The 24,582-nt window shown below is 40.2% G+C and overlaps 1 protein-coding gene across 2 annotated transcripts in view; it reads right to left on the bottom strand.

Moving 5' to 3' along the window:
* The window catches only part of tbl1xr1a (tbl1x receptor 1a), a 199,943-nt gene extending 191,773 nt beyond the window's left edge, over nucleotides 1-8,170 (bottom strand). For both annotated transcript variants that reach the window (XM_041210960.1, XM_041210978.1), the window contains exon 1: nucleotides 8,095-8,170. The gene's annotated coding sequence lies outside the window, so the exon portion shown is untranslated. The remainder of the gene's footprint in view (nucleotides 1-8,094) is intronic.
* Between the last annotated feature and the right edge of the window lie 16,412 nt (nucleotides 8,171-24,582).

Here is a 24,582-nt window from a genome sequence, read left to right as displayed (position 1 = left end):
TGCGTGCATGCATGGGCCCTAATGACTGCATGAGGGCCAAATGCTTGACCTTGCGTGTTTATTATTTTTCTCTGGCTTAGGGGTTAATAAATTTACTCGCTCTTTGATTCAAGAAAACCTTGTTGGATTGGTTCATTATTGATTACAGCTTAAACAGTGAAATACATTCTGATTTGGAAAAGGCATATCCTCATAAAAAAAGAAATTTAAACATTTGTTGTAACCAACCAAGGAGATTAAATAGAGGGGAGCCAGTCACCCCTTCTCACCTGGTCGTAACAGAGTAGATGGTATTGAGGGGAAGTTCATTTGCCCATGCTTTCTGCCTCATGTATTCTATTTCCCCCTTTAATTTCCATTTCCTATCTATTCCACTGGCTCCTATTCATGTGTGCACTAGTCCCAGTACTCCTTCTCACCTGTTTCCAGAACTAATGGCTATGATTATTTCCTCTTTATGCAGAAGACAATAGTCTCCAAAGAGTTCCTGTCTCCACTGAAGTGGAGGTCACTGTCATTGGAAGTGAGTGTGTAAGGAGAGGTGTAGAACTTATCCAGTGCATTAGCCATGGGACTTAGAGAAAGCTGATGTGGGTCAGAGTCAGCCCAGTTGCACTGCTTTCCCTCAGTAAACAGTGATACCCTGGCCTTCAAAACATAATCATAGTTAAATATTAATGGATGGTATGTGTAACTTTCATTAATATTGGTTATTGAGGATGACAGTCATCCACAATACAAACAATCACAAGGTACCTGTGGTTGCAAGGCTCATGGGCTTGGTGAATGAGAACAGCACTTTGTAACGATCTCCAAAGAGACTTATGACTTTTTAAATAAGTGATTAAGCTTCTAGTTGATAGCTGAAAGAATTACACAAGATTTCAAGTTTTAAAACTCTTACTGTAACAAATGGCTAAAAGCACCTATTGACTAAACACTAATTTCTTTTTGTAGTCAACTTATACTTTAAACTACAGAGAGGGACATTCCCCTTTTATACTCATCACGCACTGCATTCTCTATGGAATCTCAGTTCTTTTAGCAAACAGTCCATAGTTGCTCCCAGTTTCCAATGGGTTCCCACATCCCCATTTCACCGAGTAGCAACTTTGAGTGGTGACCTACTGGCATTTTCCTCAGTTTTTGGAGAGTTTCTTAAACCCAGCACAAGCAGTAAAGTCTGTTCCAATGTTTGTCCTTCCCTGACCATGACAGGACGAACTCCCAGAATCCTTAGATGGCTGCAGGATGTGTTTCTTTGATTAAAGACCATTGCCCTCCCACATCTGGCTGTGGTAGCACGTGAAGCCAAGCATACTTTTTTCCTCTGCTAAGCACATATAAATCTTTGATGTCTGTGTGATATTCACGATTTGAAGGGAAGCCTGTAACCTGATCTCAAAAATGGCTTCCTCTGTCCTTTTCCCCATGGCAACGTGAAACACATTAACCTTGGGTCCCAGTAGATATGATTAGCTATTCTTGACCCCAACTCCTTTTCACCTTAGATGTAAATGGCTAGTTTATGGCATAAATGTTTATAACCCAATACCAACACCACCTTTCTTGGACTTTGGGGGAGTCTACTTATTGAAAAGAGGCCCCATTCAAGCTGGTAAGCTCTGCATTAGCAAACATTGGATAATAATTACTTGCATTTTCAAGCACATTTAACCTGGTAAAAGATCCCAAGATGCTGCACAGGAGCATCATCAGCCAAATTTGACACAGAGCCACATAAGCAGATATTAGGACAGGTGACCTAAAGCTTGATCAAAGAGACACATTTTTAATTAGCACTTAAAGGAGAGAGCGGTAGAGGCAGCTGAAGGCAGAACGTCAATGGTGGAACTATGAAATCATGGATCTGCAAGAGACCAGAACTGGAGGAGTACAGAGATACTGGAGGGTTGAAGGGCTGGGTGGGGTAGGGCCATGGAGAAATATGAAAAGAAGGATGAGAATTTTACAACTTTCGTTTATGTAGTTCCTTTGATGTAATAAAATGCCCAAAGATGCTTCACAAACAAGTCACCAGACAAAAACAAAAATTGCTGGAAAAATTCAGCAGGTCTGACAGCATCTGTGGAGAGAAAGACAGAGTTAACGTTTCGAGTCCGTATGAAGTTCTTCTGAAGAAGAATCATACAGACTCGAAATGTTAACTCTGTCTTTCTCTCCAATGATGCTGTCAGACCTGCTGAGTTTTTCCAACAATTTTTATTTTTGTTTCAGATTTCCAGATCCGCAGTATTTTGCTTTTACTTTAGTTACCAGATAAAATTTGACACAAAGCCACATGAGAAGATATTAAGTGTCCAAAAGTTTGGTCAAAAGATGCAGATTTTTAAAGTGTTAAAGGGGAAGAGAGAGATAGGGGACAGAGAGGTTTACGTAGAAAATTCCAAAGCTTAGAGCCTCTGCAGATGAAAGCATGACCACCAATGGTGGAGTGATTAAAATGGGAGACGAGCGAGAGGCCAGAATTAGAGGAGCACAGAGATTGGAGGTTTGTAGGGTTGGAGGAGATTATAGAGATAGGGAGGGGCAAGGCCATGGACAAATTTGAAAACAAACGTAACATCGCTTTGTTGGCAGCCAATGCAAATCAGCAAGCACACAGGGTATGGGTGAAGAGGGCTTGGTGCAAGTTAGGATAAAGGCAGCAAAGTTTTGGATGAGCTTAAGTGTATGAAAAATGGAAGATGGTAGGCTGTCCAGGAGTAAGTTGGAATAGTCAAGTCTAGAGGTAACAAAAGGAGTGAATGAGGGTTTCAGGAGTAGATGATCGGAGGTAGGGGGAGAATGAGGTAATGTTTAGGAGGTAGACAAGGGCAGTGTTAATGATGGCGTGGATATGCAGTTGATAGCTCACTTGGGGTCAAATATGACACCAAGATTGCTAACAGTTTGATTCGGCCTCATGCTGTTGCTAAGGAGGGGCACGCAGCTTGGTGGCTAGGACCAAAAACAATGGCTTGGGTCCGCCTAATATTTAGTCGAGGAAATTTCTGCTCGTCCAGTAATAGATGTCAGACAAGCAATCTGACAATTCACACACAGTGGAGGGATTGAGGGAGGTAGTAGTGAGGAAGCATCGAGTGTCATCAGCATGCATATGGAACCTGACTTTGTATTTTCAGATAATGTCATCGAGGTGCAGTATATAGGAGAAATAGGAGGGAGCCAAGAATAGATGCCTGTGGAACACCAGTGGTAAGAGTCTGGGAGTGGGAAGAGTAGCCATTGCAGGTAATTACTTGGCCATGAACGAATAGACAAAAATGGAACCAGGCAAGTGCAGTTCCACCCAGCTGGACAATAATGGGGGGGGGGGGGAGAATGGGAGGAGGATGGTGTAGTTAATTGTGTCAAAGGCTCCAGATGGGTCAAGAAAGACAAGGATGGATAATTTACCAAGGTCAGTCACATAGGATGACATGGAACTTTGTATTCCTCCCAAAACCAACACTGCAAGATCACCTTGCAGAGCGTTAAATCAGCAACGAAACAGGGGAAATAAATGAAGCAACCTAGTGATTGTTGGGAAAAGCATTATCAATACCAAAACAAAGTCACCAAATTCAGCAGGTTTAAAGGTATATGCTGCAATGTAGTGCCTCTAAAGTCATGAAATCAGTACTCAAAAGAGTACATTTTAGGATGGTTAAAAAGACAATCTGGAGCACATTCACAGTGTTGCCCATTTATCCTAATTTTACACCACACAAGATCCTATGTTTGCATCATTTGCTTCCAACACATGGATCTCACAGCTGAGCATAACCCAAAGTTAAACCCGTTAGGACTCAAAGATTGGCCGCTGGAAAGATGGTCTTGTCAGATTTATTCAAAGCCATATGTTGAGAACCAATGGTGCTAACATAGATCTTGCATAATTTAAATGTTTAACACATACCTGGTTGCAGCAAAATACAAGCTTTCCTACCTTATGCCTGATTTTGACCCATTAAAGGCATTTTAAAATTCACAGCAGTACTCTAACTACCAATATGAGTTTATGTGCAGTAAAAATCAAAATGGCCCTCAAAGTTCAATGGCCTCCGAAAGCTCTATTGTAAAAGAATTCATAACTGTACAAATCTAGGGAATCTTCAATAAATTCTAAGTGTCACTTTGAGAACTTTTACAAAATAGATACCAATAATGGTGGCCATTCAGTCCATATTACTCGCGCAGAATAAAAAAGTTATATTAATTCAGGAAATGGCAGGGAGAGAAGGTAAGTTTTTTGCCACCATTATCCTCCAGGAGATGATTCTATGTGTCAAAACTTTTGCGTGAAAACTTTCTTCCCAACATCAATCTATGCCCCTTGTTCTAATATTCTGGCAGTCATTCAAATAGTGCTCCATGTTAACTGGATTCATGCCATTCAATGTCTATTTCTATAAAGTCCCCTTGTGGTGCCAATTTTTCCCATTTTTCCTTTCTGTTCATTCCTTTGACACTACACATTAGCTTTGTGAAATTCCCTTGCACTGCCTCTGTAGTTTGAGAGTTCCCTTCTATCTTGGTGACAAAAGTTCAACACAATACTCAAGGTGAAGTAATCACCACGGGACTGCACAATTTTAGCATGGCACTTTTGTTAACACACTCTTCACTCTGTCCGCTCAATGAATGAATTGAATCTATGAACCCTTTCCATTTCACCTTTAGCTATTTCTACATCATCCAAAGTATTCATATGCCAGCCATTTTTCCTTCTCATGTGTAATGCCTCGACCTTGTGTTGAATGTCACCTGTTACTGATTTATCAATTTGTTGGTTTTATCTGAACCCCTTTGCAGAAACCTGGAATTTGGCATTTGCATCCAAGTTTATTAACTGCAAATTTGACAGATTTGCACTGGGTTTCTGAGTCTATCATTAATGTAGATTAGACAGTAGAAGCTTTGGCACAGACCCTGGCACACATTAGAGGAGTGCAGCCAACATTAAATGTTTGGTTGTCCCACTATCAGTTGCACCCATAAATATAAATAGCCCAAACTGACAGCATTGTAAGCCCACGACATGCGGGGTCTATGAATCTGTTGCCAAATTAAGCATCTTCTGTTGTAACAAATTTAATTCACAGAGTTAGCTCAACATGTTTGTACACCTCCAATGGGTATTTCACGTTTTGCATCAGAGTCTCAAAAGACCAGCTCCCAGTGACAAATATAACTGGCTCAAAAACTTATGATGTCATACTCTAAAGACCTGAGCACAAAGCAAACAAATGAAGAAGGCACTCTGCCACAATGTATTAACTCAACGTTATTACAATTACGCAGCTCTTCTGGTTGATGGTCTGTAACTACAAAGCCGAGAAAAGAAATCTTTTTATAAAGAGCTTCCATCTCACTGATGAGGCTTCAGGCCAATCCACATCCAACAATGCTCCAAAAACTCAGCTCACATTTTGACAGATACAAATGGTGACAAAAGGCAAATTGCACCACAGCAGTCGAGACAATCCACAACATTCTAAAAAGTCAATTTGTCCTGATTCACAATGTTAACGGATACTTTAAAAAATTAGATCTAGATCCACATCTGTGGCAAAAACTAATCAATCTTCCTTGGCCCATATTCTATTTGTGAAATCCGTCTATTAGCTTTTGAGATATATTGTTTACAAACAGACTGACAAACGGGGCAAAACAATACTTCCACCCACCTTCAGTGGATATTTGAGCCCAAGGTGAACTACCAGCCATGTTTCCATTCCACCACTAAGACCATCTATTTTCACTTCCATATCATATCTGACTCCACCCCTGCCTCAGTCCATCTGCTGTTCAAACCCTCATCCATGCCTTTGTTACCACTAAACTTAACTATTCCAACATGCTCATTGCAAGTGTCCCACACTCTATATTCTGTACACTTGAGGTCATCTAAAACTCTGCTGCTTGTGTCCTTACTCCGCACCAAGACTCATTCACCCAGGACACCTAGTCTTTGACTTACACTGATTCCTAGTCAAGCAACGCCATGACTTTAAAATTCTCATCCTTATTTTCAGCTCACCCCCATGACCTCACCCCTCCCTATCTCTGTAATCGGTCGCAACCCCACAACCCTCAGGTATCTGCGCTCATCTTAATTCTGGTATCAAACACGTCCCAATTTTAAATCAATTTTAAACACCATTGATTGTCACTCCTTCCCCAAACCTCTCCAACTTTCTACCTCTTTTTCCTCCTTTCAGGCACCCCTTTAAACCTACCTCTTTGACCAAACTTCTGGCCATCTAATATTACCTTAAACGAGTCAGTGCCAAATTTTGGTTTATTATGCTCCTGTGAAGCGCCTTGAGATATTTCATTATGTTAAAGGCACTATATAAAAATACAAGTAGTTGTTGGCATCAAATAACCTGAAGTCCTCTCTGGTACTGTCTAAATAGGCATGAACCAGAGTTTATGGTGAATCACTGGCATGGACCTGTGGCCCATCATAAAGAGATGGCTGCTATGCTGCACCAACAGATAAAAAGTTGGCAACACTGCAAATAGGTAATGGGGCAAGTTAAATTCTGCAGAAGGAAGAAAATATACCATCGGATCTGCAGAGGTAATAAGATTTTGCATGCATTATATTCTTTTCTGGTTGTTTTGTGACAATAAACTATTTCCACTCCTCAAACCCACCACAGCACCCCAACTTGACCCCCCCCCTCCAAACAGCTAAGTAATTCACATGGACTATACAAGGGAAAAAAAATCATTTAATCATTGAAAAGTGTGGTGTGTGTGTGTGTGTAGTACATTTTAGAATCTAGGTGTAGAGCAAGATAAAGCAAAAACAGATTAACAGAAGTGGGATTGTTACTCCACTCTTTGAAAATACCAAAATAAATCCATATAATCAACCAAATTCAAACTAAATTCAAGCATTGAATTTAATTTTTCTCATGGTTAATGGTGAGCTTTAAAAGTTCTTTAGCTTGTGTAGAAGACCTTATCATTTAAATAGATAGCATTCCTCAATCATAACCATTTCACACGGAAGACCCACCAGTTCATGGTAATCAATGTACTACCTTGTCTAGCCAGAAACTATATCCTCCATTTAAACTTATTTCATCAATGCCACTATATTAAAACAAATGAGAAGCCCACTTTGCAACACCACAATTAATTCATTGTACACATTTTGTTGCACCCAAGATCTGAACTCTTAAAAGAGTTCAACAGGAAAAGATGTTCTAATTGCTAATTGATTTTGTGCTCAACACATGAAATATGTCTAATTTTACACAACACAGGCTTGTAGATTCTGCAAAAGGGGTCAATGCCGTTGGTGCTAAAGTTCTGTGTTGGTTTTGGAAGCCGACTTGCGTCCTGCCAGTTATGTAATCCATTATGAGTGCTATAAACATCAATCGCTTTTGAAATACGTCTTTCTATAACGTATAACCAGCAACTCATGTACTAGCTACTGTATTACAAGAATTTGAAAAAAGTGGTCAACACGGATGCTAACAGTGCAGGCCCCAACAAAGCCACAACTTTTAAATCAAGAAACAGCATGGATTTCTTCACTAACAGACTAAACTCCATCCTGATCAATCCCTGTTTATTTGAATTACAGACAAGGAACTCTTCCAGCTCCAGTGTCAGTCACAGCAGCATGTGGGTTTCAGGCGTTTCTTCAAAGGCTTCCCCTCCCCTCCCCCACAGCACGAGTCCAGGCCCTGGGGGAGCCGCCGTGATTCTCCGGCACCTTCAAGCCGCTTCCTCAAGCCCCAGAGGCCACAGGCCAGGCTGAGGGTGCTGAGCCCCGTCAGGGCACCGCACCACCCCCCCAGGTCCAGGCAATACCCAGCCAGCACCGGCTTTAACCCCAAGGTTGGGGAGGCCTCTCTCTCTCTCGGAGGGTCACCCAGGCAGCAGCATCAAACCAGGCCGCCAGTTACTGAGGGATGGGAGGGAGGAGGGTGAGGAGTCGGTGAGCACCCCTTCCCCCACCGATGGGCCTAGTACAGCATGCCCCCCCTCCTCCCTCCTCCCCCCGCCTCCCCCCGCAGCCTGTTCCCGTGTAAAGTTGGTACGCAGAGCCCCGGGCTCACTTACCGGGATCTGCACACACTTGGCCTCCTCCGCCTGGCTGCTGGGCGGCCTCCTCTTGTTGTTCCTTCCCTTCCCCCCCCCCACCCCCCCAACCTCCTCTCCCCCACCGCCCCCCCACCCCCCCCACCCCCACTCTTGGAGGCCGGGGCTTTAAAGGCGGTTATAGTGGAAATTTCTGGATATAAAAACTCCGCATCCGTGCCAGCTGGAGAGCGGCTTGCAGGGCGCCGAGAAATAATATTGTCCCAGGAAGATATAAAAACAACTGCAGCGGCTTGCTTGGTAAGTGCCGGGGCGAGCAGGATTTGCCGAGGAGAACGTCAGGCTGAACACAGCCAAACGTTCACTGCCATCCAACGTCTGCCTACCACCCCCCCCCCCCCCACCTTTTTTTTCTCTCTCTCTCTCTCTCTCTCTCTCCCCCCTCCCTCCCCGCCTGGCAGCCACTGTGACCCGGCCAGCGCAAATGGCTCACTCACAGCAACAGGGCTCTTATTGTATCAGACAGGGAGGAGGCAACAGAAGAGAGAAACAACACAAACTCTCACTTATCCTGCCTCCTAAACACTCCTCGCCACATCATTGCCAACAAATTCAAAATAATGTTTTTTTTTCTTTGCAAGGAAGTGGTGGTGCGCAGAAAAATAAGTTTCCCCCCCCCCCATCTCGAGTTTGCACAATGTTTTTAAAAATGTTGGAAGTCTGGTAGTAAATGGTTACTTATTTTCCACGAGAGAGAGAGAGAGAGAGCACAATCCCTCGACTGATAACTGTGGGTCATGTTAGAGCCGCTGAACATTAAGACAATCCCCAAATATTGGTGCATACCACAGTCTTAGTCAGAATTTCCTTCCCAACATCAAAATGATTGTTATATCATCCATCAATCAATCCCACAAATATAATGCAGTGTCCTTGGATGATATGGTATTGCAGCACAGCAAGTCCACTGAGTATAGTACGGACTTAGTTGATTTTTAGCATTTGGATTATGCAATATACTTTATTAGCCTTGAGTTAGGGAGGAGAAATTAGCCAGGATCCCTGCTTCTGATTGCTATCCATTGACTATTGCTGGGAATTGTGTAAAGATTCGCTGGGGGCAGGATCAGACTTGTCTCCAGTGACCACCATGGGAGACTAAGCATATGCTTGAAGAGTGCCACTTGATATTGTGAGGCCAATGGTACATGTGGAATCAAACTCCAAAATGAGTCAACACTTTGAAGAAGAAGAGAAAGCTGGAGGAATTGGGGAAACAACAATCTTCTCTTAATTAACATTACTACACTGGTCGAAGTGTTGTAACTACCCTCACATGTAATCATAGTTATACATCCACTGCCCCTTCCCATGAAACCACATAGCAAATCTGAAAATAAATGAAAACTAAAGTGTATATAACTGAATCGGTAAAAATTAGGAATTTGTTCTTGTCTATATAATATATGCTAGATTATTATAACAATGAAATGATTTTAGTTTTCAGGAGAATTTTTTTGATCAAATGAAATGGCTACATATTTTCCAATATAACAATCTATATTTTATACATATATATAAGGAAACAGAAAATTCTTCCTGTTACTTGATGGTGGCATAGTGTGTCACTGCACTTGTAATCCAGAGGCCCAGGCTAATGCTGGGTCTGGAACATGAGTTCAAATCCCACCAAGAATTATTCCAGAATTAATAAATCTGGAATATAAAACTAGTCTCGATAATGGTGACCATGAAACTATCATCAATTGTCATAAAAACCCATCTGATTCATTAATGTCCTTTGAGGAAGGAAATCTACTATTCATACCTGGTCCGGCCTACATGCGACTCCAGGCCCAAGCAAAGTGGTTGGCTCTTAACTTCCCACTCAGTTCAAGCCCAATTGGGGATTGGCTACAAATGCTGGCATTGTCAATGATGCCCACAAAAGTCACTTGACAAAACTACATCAAAAAGGTGGTGCTTTACTACAGCAGGAAAAAGATTAACAAAACCATTGGAAATTATAGGCCTAATAGTAAACTTAAAAACAAATGAGATTATTTGTTATAAAGAATATAAATGCCTGATTGAGGTTTTTAATATTGCAAAAAGTCAAATCTTTCCAGCTTCTAGCCCATTTCAATGCATTATCAGTATTGTCGATTGGAAAGAAAGTGTAGTTGATACAGCAAGTGGAAAACCGTGGCACAAAGCAGAAAACAGACATCACAAAGGAGAGGGAGATACCGCCATCAAGTTTGTCCACCCTTGTGAAACACAAGTTGAACATCCTGTAACAGTTTGCCAAGTAGGCATCCTCTCCAGGAAGGAAGAGAACCAGGATGGCTGCCTATCCCAATGTTGAAAAAACTCTGCTAACGTGGTTCAAGGCAGCCCAAGCAGAAAACCTTCCCATCTCTGGTCCAATCCTGCAAGAAAGGGGAAATTGCCCTGCCAAAGAAGCTGGGATATATGGCGTTCACCTGCAGTGATGGATTGCTGGACCGATTCAAGATGAGGCATAGCGTCACCTTTCATGTGGTAAGCAGTAAGGGAGCAGCAGTTACAGCAGCAATGACAAATGATTGGCTCCAAAATGGTTTCACCCACATCTTGAATGAGTATATACCAAGGGACATTTTTAACATGGCTGAAACCAGGCTATTTTACTGTCTTTTGTCAGACTGCTCTTTGATGTTTAAAGGTGAAACATGGAATAGTGAAAATTGGAGCAAGGAACACATCACTGCTGTGATCTGTGCCAACATGGATAGCACCAAAAAGCTGCCGTTTCTTGTGATAGGAAAGCCTAAGAAGCCACATTGCTTCACAAATGTCAAGACACTACCCAGGCAGTAGGAGGCTAACAAAACCAAATGAATGACCTCCTGCATTTTTTTGAGGCGTTAATCAGGAAAGTGGACAAAATATATCAACAAAAGAAAAGGAGAATTTCATCATTTCAGACAACTGCCTCATGCACCCCGACAACACCCCGAAGAGCATGAAACTTGTTCTTGCCTCCCAACACCACGACCAAGCTCCAGCCAATGGATCGCGGGTGATTCAGAACTTGAAAATCTAGTTATGATGGCAACTGATCTCTCAGGTTATCAAGGCCATCAATAAGAAGCAGGAGTACAATCCAACTGTACTAAAGGCCATGTTCTTAATGAGAAAGAAAGGTGGGGAAGATGGTGACAGAAGCCACAAGTGCCAGCTGCCTCCAACACACTGGGTTCAAACAGGTTACAATTGCATAAGATGTAGAGAACAAAGAGGAGCAGGGTGAGGCCAACCGAACCCAATTACGAGGCACTTTTCACTGAGCTGTGGATGTCTGAAATGAAAATTCCAGTAGAGACAACCACGGAAACTTAGTCGGAGGTGGTTGATGCTATATAAGGCATAACAGGACTGACAGGTGATGCCATTGTAGATGCAGTACATTCTTCAGCCGAGGAACTCAAGGAGGCTGATGACCCTGAAGAGTCCAATGAATGCCCACTACTTGCCTGTCTGTTTGCCGAGACAATGCAACAACGACCATAGAGATCCTCTGGGATTTTGCACAGCAGCACAAAAATACCAAAAACATATTTGATTGTATTGATGACATTGCAGGCTATATCACACATCCAAAAACAGCACGCTAAGCAGAAAAGGATGACAAGAGTTTTTCCGGAGCTAATTCCCAACATTTTTCAATGCAAAGCTCAGGCCTTTTACAAAGTCAGGCCATTGTAAGGTGTGAACAAATTGAATAGAGACTTTTTCACACATTTACTGCTTTACTGTGTTTTCATTCGGCATTTGAATGTTGTTTTTGACATAGGCCGTGTTTGTAAGTATATCAGGTTATTAGAAACGCATTCATGTGGGAATAGGGCTTCCTCGACTATTACGAACTTCCACTTAACATGAATTTGGAGATGGATCCCTTGGGACTCGACACAGATTTTACTGTATAACTTTTAGTTTTAGGAATTAAAGTTTTAACTATAGAAAATAGGGGGTATTTTGTTGAGAAATTGGCAAAAGCAATTCTGAAGCAAATACAATTCAAACAAGCTTGGAGTATATTACACTTAAAAGGTTGGGGCCAGGTTGACTCAAGAATAACAGCTAGAAAGGTAAGCTCATAAACAGCAGGTGGGCTTACTTAGCTGAAGAACTGGAGGCATGACGTTTTCAGTTATTCTAGTAAACAATAAGTTATTAATGTGGTTTCCCAAAATTATGGAAAATTTTGGAATTAAAAACTAGTTAATTTGCATTTCTACCTGGAAACAGACAGTGTGTGTCTCATGGAGATGGGTAGAGCTTATTGAAATTCTTTGTTTTTGGGTTTATCTCTGTGAATTCGTTGGTGGGGAAGCTCCTAGAAACAAATATTTGGGATAGAATTAATAGTCACCTGGAAAAATGTGGTTGATTAGGAAGTCAGTATGGATTTCTTAAGGGAAAATCGTGTATAACTAACTTGCTGGAATTGTTTTTTTAAAGAGATAACAGAGAGGATTGATAAAAGTTGTGCTGTTGATGTGGTGTACACGGGCTTCCAAAAGGCATTTGATATAGTGCTGCGCAACAGACTTTTGAGAAAAGTTATAGCTCATGGAATAAAAGGGACAATTGCAACATGGATACAAAATTGGTTGAGTAATAGGAAACAGTGTGTATTGGTTAATGGATATTTTTTGGGCTGGAGGAATGTTTTTAGTGTTCTCCAGGGGTCGGTATTGGGACCCTTGCTTTTCCAGATATATATTAATGATCTAGTATTTATTCTACTTCAGGTGTAGGTCTGGGTTTTTTCTCTCTACTCCCAGGGGGCTACAAGCTACTTTTGGCCCAAAGCTGACACAGTCTCTTGGTTACTTTTCTAAACATCAACCAGTCTTGCCTTCTGGCTAATGCCCTAAATGAATTCACAGAATCTCAGAATTCTTACAGTGCAGAAGGAGGCCATTCAGCCCTTCATGTCTGCATCAGCTATCTGAATGAGCATTATGACTCAGTGCCATTCTCCTGCCTTTCCCCCATAACCCTGCACATTATTTAAATAGAAACAATCATCTAATGCCCTCTTGAATACCTCGATTGAACCTGCCTCCACCACTTCCATGCAGTGCATTCCAAATCAAAACCACTCGCTATCTCACATCATATTTGCTTCTTTTGCAAATCACTTTAAATCTGTGCTATCTCATTCACGATCATTTTATGAGCGGGAAGAGTTTCTCCCTATCTACTCTGTCCAGCCCCCTCATGATTTTGAACATCTCTATCAAATCTCCTCTTAGCCATCTCCTCTCCAAGGAGAACAGTCCCAACTTCTCCAATCTATCCTCATAACTGAAATTTCTCATCGCTGGAACCGCTTTTGTAAACCTCTTCTGCACTCTCTCCAATGCGTTCGCATCTTTCCCAAAGTATGGCACCCAATACACAATACTCCAGCTGAGGCCTAACTAGTGTCCTATACAAGTTCAGCATAACCTCCTTGCTCTTGTACTCCAAGCCCCTATTAATAAAGCCTGGGATACTGTACGCTTTATTAACTGCTTTCTCTGCCTGTCCTGCCACTTTTAATGACTTATGCACATATACACACTTTGCTCCTGCACATCCCTTGGTGTTGTGCTCCTTGTTTTATATTGTCTCTCCATGTTCTTTCTTTCAAAATGAATCACCTCACATTTCTCTGCACTGAATTTCATCGGTTGCCTATCTGCCCACTCCAACAGCTTGACTATGTCCTTTTTAAGTTCTACACTGCCCTCCTCACAGCTTATAATGCTTCCAAGTTTCGTACCATTCATAAACTTTGAAATTTTCCCCTGCACACAAAGATCTAGATTATTAATGCTAGATCTATCATCTGTAACACAGCCTGCTGGCACTGAGTATAAGACACATTGGTAAGGGGAAAATGACTGGAAGATTTATTTAGCTGAAAGCTAAAAGAAGAAATCTACAATAATCCTCTCAGTGAAAGGCTGTTAAACTTGTTGCAATTGGAGTTCTGGAAGTAATCAACTTGGTCACAGTTTGGAAACAAAGGGTGTTTTCTGATGTTTTAAGCCACTGCGCAGAAGCTGCAGGGAGACCCATGCCTGAACTGCGGAATCCAGGGTCATGAGGTTTTAAAGGAACGTTGGAGGCGCGCTTAGCCAAAAGCTAATGGAGGGACCCCCATCAAACCTTGTACCTTGCACAATAGCTGGAACACAGAAGAGAAATCAGAGTAAATTCTGGAGAGTTGTTTTGAGTTGTTCGCAGGAAAAGTAAATTAACCTTAAAGATTTTTTAAAATTAGTGTACTCTTGTGGGATAAGTAAAAAGTAGAACTGAATTTACAGCATAAGTCTTTATAAGCTATAGTGTTAAGTTAGCGGTGTTTGCTTTGTTTAATTTCTTGTTGTATACAATAAAGTTTGTTTTGTTAAATAAAAAGAGAAATCTTGTGATGTAGTTCTATTGGTTAATTGCTGGGTGTTTGGACTTCTTCTTTAAATGTTAACAGTCCTAAACAGGATTGTAACATACTGTGAAATGAAATTATGCCCAATTTTGTCCTGTGGTGGATTTTAAATCTCAGAATAACTGGCAGAGGCATCGAAACAGGTCATCTGCTCACCCTTTCAATCAGAAAATGATATTGTGACATGTTAGTACCTAAAAGAGGGAACAAAAAATTAATTAATGGTCCTCTTGGGCAATTCCATTGACTGCCACTGGTTGTGATTTCTCCAACAATACTAGGGAAGAACTTCTAATAATTTTAACAAAAAAGAAGAATAGTAGGTGACAGAATTTTGTAGCACACAGGAATGTCCATAATCCTCAACCTGCAGTGTGTTGAGAGATTTGGAATTTGGGTTTGTATTTGGGGTGGGAGAACAATTATACTTAGAACCAGCAAATTAGGTAGCTCGGAAATCTTGGATGTTATTGCTGTTTTTCTCAGCAGTGCTGTTTAACATTAAGACACCCTAAATAAAAGTTGAAAGTTGTAGCAATTCACTATAGGGTTCAGCTGTGCCATTGAGGAAAGAGATCAAGTATTTGCTAATGAGAAGTGAGGAGGAATTTAAAATGTAATCACACTAGGCCCTTCTGCAAACCTGCAAGGAGCCAGCTATATAAAAGCATTGGTAGAGGCACGAGGTGTCTCCTGGATTTACCTCCACCATGAAAAATGGTTGACACAAGTTGTCCAAGAAGTAACTGAGGTAGAAAAATTATTTTTAAAGTTACAAAAGGATGCACTGTATAAAAAGATGCTTGCATTTATATAGAGCATGATTTTAACTCCGTGCAAGTGAGTTAAAACTTGAACATGGTGTCTTTCATGACCTGAAAGCATCTCAAAGCACTTTAAGTGTAGTCACTGATGTAATATGGGCAACTGGGTAGCACTCCAAGAGTACAGCACTCCCTTCTCAAGTAGACAGCAAGGGTTATCTCTCCAGGGAGAGAGAATCTGGTCATTTATCTCACTGCTGTTTGTGGGACCTTGCTATGCACAAATTGGCTGCTGTTTTTTATTCATGGCATGTGGGCATTGCTGGCAAAGTCAACAATTATTGCCTATCACTGATCATGAGAAGCTGATGGTGAGCTGCCTTCTTGAACCACTGCAGTGAGTGTGGTGAATGTACTCTCACAGTGCTATTATGGAGTAAGTTCCAGGATTTTGACCCAGTGATGCTGAAAGAACGTCAATATATTTCTAGGTGTGTGAATTGGAAGGAAACTTGGAAGTAATGGTTTTCCAAAGAGATATCCTTCAAGTTATGAGAAACCGTGAATTAGGAGGCACTGATGAAGAACACTCCTAGCTTTACAACTATGATTCCACTTCAAAAGAGTGATTTATTAGTTGTGAAGTGCTTTGGGGCATCCTGAGTTCTCAAAAAGCCTATTATAATTGTAATTTGTGCACCAGGTGAAGTAGCAACAGGAGTGGTATTCTGCACTAACAAGATGCTGCCATTAAGCCAAGAAGACATTTTGCCTAAATGAGTAATGTTGTATATGAATTTCAGTGCTGGTATGATGCCAGATATGTAGGTCATATGTCCCAACGACTGGGGGATAGTATCAAATAGCACACCCCTTTGGCTGTTGGCAACATGCAAATTACTGACCATACTCAACCAGCCCATGCTTGCAAAACTCAGAATATAGTGTCCAACATTAGATGTGATTCCACAATTGGACAACACTTACTAAATAATCCTAAAAGTTACACTAACAACCAATTTAAGATTATCAGTCGGGTTTGCAATGTGGCTCACTTACGCTTGTTAGAAACTGCATTATTCATACACAGGGCCCTGTCCTCTGCAAGCAGAAAGAACATGTCCAGACATTGCACCTTTTTCAATTAAACAAAAGCTTGGGGGATAACTGTTCCCTGGTGCATTCCTTATGGACGCCTTGACCAATCAATCGACTTATCTTATTTTGAATTTTAACAAAAGCTTGGGGGATAACTGTTTCTTGATTCATTCTCCATGGTAATGCCTCAACCAGACTCTGCTTGCCAACCAATCAGCACCCTTTTTCTCATGCAGTTATAACTTATAGTTCCTTTTGAAATTTGGAATTTTTGTGTCTGTTCTGATGAGTGCATGACAAAAAGCTTTGACAGCATGTCTCATTTTTCAGCAATACTTGAAATTAAAGAAAGAAAGAAATTAGAATTAAAGGTATGGTGTAGTCATATAACATATCCTGCACAGTTATTTTATAAGAACGAATAGCAGAACTGGTAATCTTATAACAAAAACATCACAGATTTTATCTTTGATTGAAGACATTATCCAACATCAAACAAGTGGATAAAAAATGGTGGATAGAAATCTGTGATAAACACAGAAAATGTTGGAAGTGTTCAGCAGGTCTGGCAGTATCTGTAGAGGGAGAGATGGAGTTAACGTTTCCGGTTGATGACTTTTCATCAGAAATGGAAAAGGCCAGTGATGCAACAGCATTTATGCAAGTACAAAGGCAGGGAAATGGGAGAGGGGAAGAATGAAAGAAAAAGGTCTGATGGGGTGGAAGGCAGAATATCACAGTTATGTCATAATTGACATGGGAACCAAGAGAAAAGAATCAGACTGATGCCCTGGTCAACATTCTTCTCTAAAATAAATCTCCTTGATGGAGCCAATGTTCATTTTCTGCATTTATTGTTTGTGGGACTTTGCGATGTATAAATAGTTAAATCTTCATTTACATTTACCTGCATTAAAACAGTTGTTGGAATATCCTGAGGATGTGATAAGTTGCAATATAGGGGCATATTCTTTCTTTCTTTCTAATCCACTGGACATTATTTTAGGCTTGAGTATTGTCAAGAAATTATTTGTCCCAAATTTACCATCATTATTACATCAGAATTACTAATCACCTTCCATGAACATCATCACAAATTGTGTAGATTGAATTCACTCACAATTGAGAATAGTATTGATAGCTGCTGACAGTACATCAACTGATTTAAATCCTTATCTGAAACTGGAACAGATATAAAATAACAGACACTTGAATGTGATTAAAAGGTCATAATCTAATCGTAGCACCAGATGATCACTATAAACTACATAAACCTTTGCTGTCATGGTTTCCAAAACAAATATGCTTATGTAAATCCATTATGTGTTATAATTATTTCTATAAATGGATTATATACTTATACTGTATTTGTGTGTAAATACAAAAACAGAACTAAATATAGAAATTGATGGATGTTTAATTTGTTTTTATTTGTTCTTCTGGGCAGCTCTAAGATGATTAGATTTGTTGCCCATCCTAGTTGCTTTGATGAGTTGATGGCTTGCTAGGCCGCTTCAGAGAGCATTACGGAGGTAACTACATGGTGTAGACTAATCACATATAGGTCAATTGACCAGGGGTGGTAGGGCCTGTTCCAAGAAAGATGTTACAAAGCATAAGTGTTTTCTTTATATTAATCTCACAGCATTCATGCTTACCAAATTTATTGAATTTAATTTCATGATTTGGCATTTTAATTGTCTGAGTTACTCATGCATTACCGTAATCATTAAAGTTTCTAATGTATTTCAATTACATGTAAGCATGTCTATTTTCCTTCCTTTAGTGGCAGTCTCTATTCACCTATCTTTTTCACTTTTTACAAATTATTAAGGGATCTCTTTCAGGGCTCCATGGCGGGTAGAGTTGTACAGTCTGAGTTAGTATGTATTAAGTTATGATGGTGGGTGGCTACATCTGGTCATGTTCCATGGGCTAGCAAGGAAAAAAATTAGCTCGGATTTCCATCACTGATCAGAATGCAGTGAGAGTGAGTTTGTGTGTATTGATGTTAGTTGAGGACAGAATCAGGCTCAACTATGATGCTTCATATATTCACTATCGGCCACAAATATGTATAATGGTTACAGAAGGTAACTGTTGGTGTCTACAGAATCATGAATCACCACCAATAGTGATGAGGGAAAGAAAAGGGAACAGATTGGAAATAATAGAGTCCCCTTCTTTAGTTGCTCTCTAATAAGAGCTGCTACGGTCTCAATCTAACAGACAGGTGTCAATGAGAATTGACTGCTAGCATGTGTACAATAGATTTCTACATGGTATGTTGCCAGAGCTAGACAAAGAAAGGCCTGCAGAAAAAAAATTTAGCTGGAGTAAATATTTTAACTGCAGTCAAAAACATCTTTGAATATATTGTTGTATTAGAACATTTAGATACCTACAGCAGATCATCATTATACCTCATGTCTGTAAGGTAGTTTAGCCACTACCCTAAGCTTCCCCGAACCTTTGACCACGATCAAAAACATCCTGTGTAGGGAATCATGATGTAAACCCACATTCTACCATTCTGCCCTATGCACAGAACACTCTGGCTTTATCTCTTATAGCGTTTCATATACTGTACAAAATATGATACGTGTTTTTAATACTCTTAAAACTAGGAATTTAAAAGTAAGCTGTTTTATGTTCTCCCAATCTTTTTTGTTGTTTCTCTGCTGCACTTCTTGATCTGCCTGTGAGGTTGGGCAGCCAATATACCCCTGCGTTTCTACTAATGCAGTTTATAAACCAATGAAGTGTATAATGAATCCTAGACAATTTTACCACATGGTCTCCACTCAATCTTTTGTCTTGAAGGCTTAGCCAAGATGGGAAAGCCCATGCTTTTTTGTCATCTCCCTGTACATTTTATTCATGTTAAAACTGCTATATAAATGCAAGTTGTTCTTACAATGAATGCCAATCCAGTTTCTGCCTGACAATACTTAATTCCAACAGAGATTTCTCTTTCCTTAATTCAGGAGCACTGAAGCCGATTGTAGCCACCTTTTATTTTCAGCTGAAATTGGCTGATTCCATGTGTATTGATTCCAGCACTATCTTGATACATTTGGCTCAGCTACTCTAATCCCTGACCTATCAGGCTACCTGCTTGGAAGATATTTCAATTCTTTCAGTGGGGTTTAGATACTTTCTGCCTCTTAAATAATTTTTGCTTGTGGTTTGCAGGTAAACACATGCTACTTTTATTGAATGTGTGAAGGTGCCCAGAGAAATTCTGCTTTGTCTACCTCAGTGAAGTCTCCACCAATGAAATCAGAAGCCAATTAATTGTAGTATATCAATTTCCAGGGTTGAGCAAAAGATTCCTTGTGGAAATGAAAAAGGATAGAGTTTTATATTTAAATTTTTTTTTCTTATATTCGGATCAACATGAGATTATCAATAAGTTTGGAAGTTTTTGTGAAGTTTCTTCTAACTGATTATTGCCAATAGTGCACAAAAGCACACACACACACTGCATATAATAGGCTGCCAAACTGGCATTCTTGGCTTTATAGGGAATAATGTTTTGATTTTTCAAGGTCAAGGACAATAACTCCGTTACCCTCTGCTGTGAGCCTAAGATCTTGACCACTACTGAAAAAGATTAAATGGAGACAAATTGAGCAAAAAATGAGATATCATTCAGCACCTTTGCTTCGTGGAAACGGCAGATTTTATTTCAGGGTGTAGTTAAACTCAGTTTAATCCTAAGAATATTAAGTCCATTCATTGAATACATCTATGATATATAATTTAACCTGTTGTTTTTCACTAGTTTGCTGCATTTGAAAGAGTAGCAAATTGAAAGAGATATTTTCTACTAAGGTTCCCTGCAAAGTATTGCAAAAATTGCAATCATTTGATTTTATAAGATCAAACAAACAAAACTCAATCCCTTGGAATTAGCATTTATATAAATATACATATAAATTATTTTACTATTTTTAATTTAAAATGCGCTCCTTCTCCTTTAGGTCTCACAATGACAGGTGACTTCTCTCTTACAGTTTAAAAAAAAAAACGTTTGCCCAATTTTGTCCCTGCCTTTCCATCATTTTTCTTTTGAAGGTGTTAATTTATACTGAATATGGTTCCACAGGCGCTGGCAGTTATCTGGTACTTCATCCATACAACTATTCTTTATACGCAAAATTGGTAGTGAATGTCGTCAGGTTATTCATCATGAGGGATGTCACAGGCAAAACCAATCCTGTCTTAACTCATGCATTTTCCACTTGTGGTCGCTCGCTAGTGAATGGGAGCAAAAATTGAATTTCTCCTTACTAGATCCCACACATGATTTGGGCAATTGTATTGTCCCTATTACCATGTTCACTAGAGATTAGCCAATTCAGATTGGGGATTGAATCTGAGCCTTCCTGCTCGGCATTCCTCACTAACAATCTGGAGTGTGTGTTTCCTTAGTGGATAATTGGGACAGACACAAAAACGTTTTAATTCAGACTAGCAAAGGTTAATATCCCATCTCAAAGCGTTCCCCCCATCTTCTGGTCCTTTCCCTCCCCTCTATATTTCCCCCATTCTTTTCCATCCATCTCTGTCCCCATCAGCCTTGCTCTTTCCCCGAGTCTGGTTACTAAAGGACTTTTATATCCTTATTACCACTTAACCATGAGTGGCATATGATTGCCGCTGTTGTGTATTGTCAGATGAGATCCCTATAGTGTACACTGTAAAGTACCAGAATTCATCATTTTAATATGAAAATCAGGATCATTGCGATCAAAACGATGTTGAGTCCTTTAAAAGTAGTGGAGGTGGGAGAGAGAGGAGTGGGTCAGGATGAAGCAGAGTACTAGCTACAATAGAACGTGGCCCAGGACAACAAGAAAACCTGCATTATCCCCTACCAGCTGCAGCTTGCCATCCACAATGACGAGCTCAAGAAGCTGCTGGGAGGGGTCACCATTGCCCAAGGCAGTGTCCTGTCCAATACCCAGTCTCTGCTACTGCCCAAAAAAACTGGGCACCCCAGCAACATTTATGCCTGAAGGGGTGAGATCAGAAAAAAAGCAAACAATCTCCTATTTCATTATTTGAGGTGGGGGGCGGGGGGGGGGGGGATGCTCCTCAAGTTTTGTTTGCACTTCAGTCCCATGCTCCTGATCTTTGGCCACTCAGTGCGGAGTGGGATGGGCAGGATGGAGCCATTGCCAAGGCCTGGACAAGGTGGCCATCAACAGATCCATTTGAAGGGGTTGTTTGACCTGACTGACTGCCCCTCTTCTGTGGTAACTGTCTTTAGAGAGGGAGCATGGAGTGTATATTGTACACCTGAGACCTTCCGTGATTGATGTGCACTGCAGGGGTTGGAGTGCATCATTTCCAATCATCCCACCCCCCCTCCAAAATTTTATTTTTAATTTAATTTAGATAAGTTTCCTTTAAAGGTTTGGTTTTTGTTACAGTGCCACTTTCAGGAGCTGTCAATGTGTTAATTTGATTTTTACTGGAGTATAAAAAGGACTGCTGGGACACTGGGTTGTTTAACCTTAACAATGCAATGGATGACTGTAGCCATGTTGCAGGAAGTATTAATACAAAAATGTCAATGCTGAAAACATCTGATAAAGGTAATCAACCCCAATTAACTTGTTTCTCTCTCCAGATGCTGCTTGACTTGCTGAGTATTTCCAGCACTTTATTTTTATTTATCATAAAACGTATTAACTTCTTTCAGAAAGAAGTGAAAACAAGAGAAAGCTGGCACAATTTTTTAAAAAAAGTTTTGTAATGGGATTGTATTACAGAGGAAAATGCTTATGGGCTGCATGAAACTTAAGAGTTCATTTCCCTGCTGGCTTGAGTCTACAAAAAAAAATTCTTAAGAAGAGTCGTACAGACTTGAATCATTAACTCTGTCTTTCTCTCCACAGATGCTGTCAGGCCTGGTGAGGTTTTCCAGCATTTTTTGTTTCTGTTTCAGATTTCCAACATCCGCAGTATTTTGCTTTTTTAAAAAAGATTATCTGCTGCAAAACAATAGAAAGGCTGTTGAGAATTAGAATTCTGGAAGCTATTCCATTGCTAAGATCATGATAACTGATTTTCCTCAAGCTCACCATTATCTTCTATTACCCTCCTAGACAAACAGACAATATTACAATTCACAAATATCATAGCTACCCTTTGGAGAGCTACCTCTCACTGCTCTTTGTGAAGAGGCTAAGAATCCTAGCTTCAGAAACATTTGGTTATATTGGTTTACAAGTCCTTATGAACTGTTTCTTTGTCTATTCCCTATTCCCATCCCCCATCCCAAATTCAAATCTCAGCTCCTTCTGTGCAGAACATATCAGTTTCAAAATCTAAATTAAGTGTTCTATACTTTAATTTTGCTGTGATTAAAAATATTAACTGATTTAAATCTGCACTGCATTCAGTTAAATAGTCAGAAGCTTTTTACTTACACTGGATTCCTAAAGGACAATTCAGTTTAGCCACAGATAGTTATAGTGCCCATCCCCCAAAGCAGCTCAGACTCATTTTCGTATGGCCAGGCACTTCTTTCAATTGATTCATTCCACCCCACCCCCTCTCCTTTGCTCAGTCATTCAGACTTGGAAAGTCAATAACAAGCTGACATCATCAGTGGTTTGTATATTACACTGCTAGTTTCTAGCTACCAATAACCTTCTAAGTGAGGAGCACTTAATTCATAAAGTCAACTAGAAAATACAATACATTTTTCTTTAACATTACATTGTAAAATAGGCTGGAGATATTGGTAGCTTATAAAATATCAGAAACATCAAACATTAAGTAAATGTTTTCTGGTTTACATAAATTTCAACTCAAACAGGCTGGTCACTCTCACTGATTTAAATGTTTAAGATTCTAATGATCCATGGATACAATACATATGATCCACTTTCTAATTTCCACAATTAAAGTAAATGCTTTTGACTATTTAATTAGATTTAATTTTAAAATATAGATTTTCTTTATTAATGTAGCATAAATTAACCATGCTTTCACACAACCAGTTTAGTGTTAATGTGAAGCACTTACAGTTTTGCACCAATGCTAAATTTATGGGACGCAGTTTGGCTTTTGGGCGATTGACCAGTAGAGCGTGCTCATCCGACTACCTGCTCCAGAAGTGAAAAGGGCTACTTCCTTTTGATTCAGCAGGTGAGCTTCAATGTACTAAAGAAACATCCCAATGCGGCTGGCCAGATTGAAGCATTAGATTTGGGCTGCTGTTGCTGCTGCCAGCAAGCTAAGTTCACCACGTTGACGCTGTAGTTAGAGATCCTGAACATCCTCACAGACGCTGCTGTGAAAACACTACCCTGCGCAGGTGGCGACAATATTGGGGCGTAATCCAGTTACAGAAGGCCTCACCCCTTTATTTCGTCATTAACATTTCTCCCAGATTTTGAATATGCGTACATATTTGCCCACATATGGACAGGTATACCATGTCACCATACCAATGAGGGAAATATCCTCATTTCTATTCTAGCAACACTAGGTGTAAGCAGTGACTATATGTTCTTGGAATTCAACATAACTTTGATTGTGGAGTAGTGTAGATATTTATGTTTTTAATAAAAAAACAAAATATACCGAAAAATCATCTGGTCTGGCAGCATCTGTGGAGAGAGAAACACAGTTAGCACCTAAAGTCCATGTGAATCTTCTTCAGAGCTAAAGAGTAGAACTATGATGGATTTTATAATGTTTACTAGGAGGTGGAGCTAGATAGAAGGTCAGGGATAGGTGGGAGCTAAGGAGAGATTGACAGAGATGTCATGGACACAAGACAAAGGGAGTGTTAACTGTAGTGGGAAAGACTAAAGAAGGTGCTGATAGTGACGTAAAAGTATGAGCAGAACATGTTAATAACAGATAAAAGCAAAAAACTGCGGATGCTGGAAATCCAAAACAAAAATAAAAAATACCTGGAAAAACTCTGTTGAAGAGTCAGACTCGAAACGTTAACTGTGCTCCTCTCCGCAGATGCTGCCAGACCTGCTGAGTTTTTCCAGGTATTTTTATTTTTATTTATGTTAATAGAAGAACAAGGGTCAGCGCTCTGTGAAAGTACAACATGGAAACCAGTGACAGATGGCCCTGAAGGGGAGGGGGAGGTGTGGTTGGGAGAAAAGGATAAAAATA

Source organism: Carcharodon carcharias, chromosome 2, assembly GCF_017639515.1.
Source record: "Carcharodon carcharias isolate sCarCar2 chromosome 2, sCarCar2.pri, whole genome shotgun sequence".
Lineage (NCBI taxonomy): Eukaryota > Metazoa > Chordata > Chondrichthyes > Lamniformes > Lamnidae > Carcharodon > Carcharodon carcharias.
This window is presented reverse-complemented; position numbering and strand designations above follow the sequence as displayed.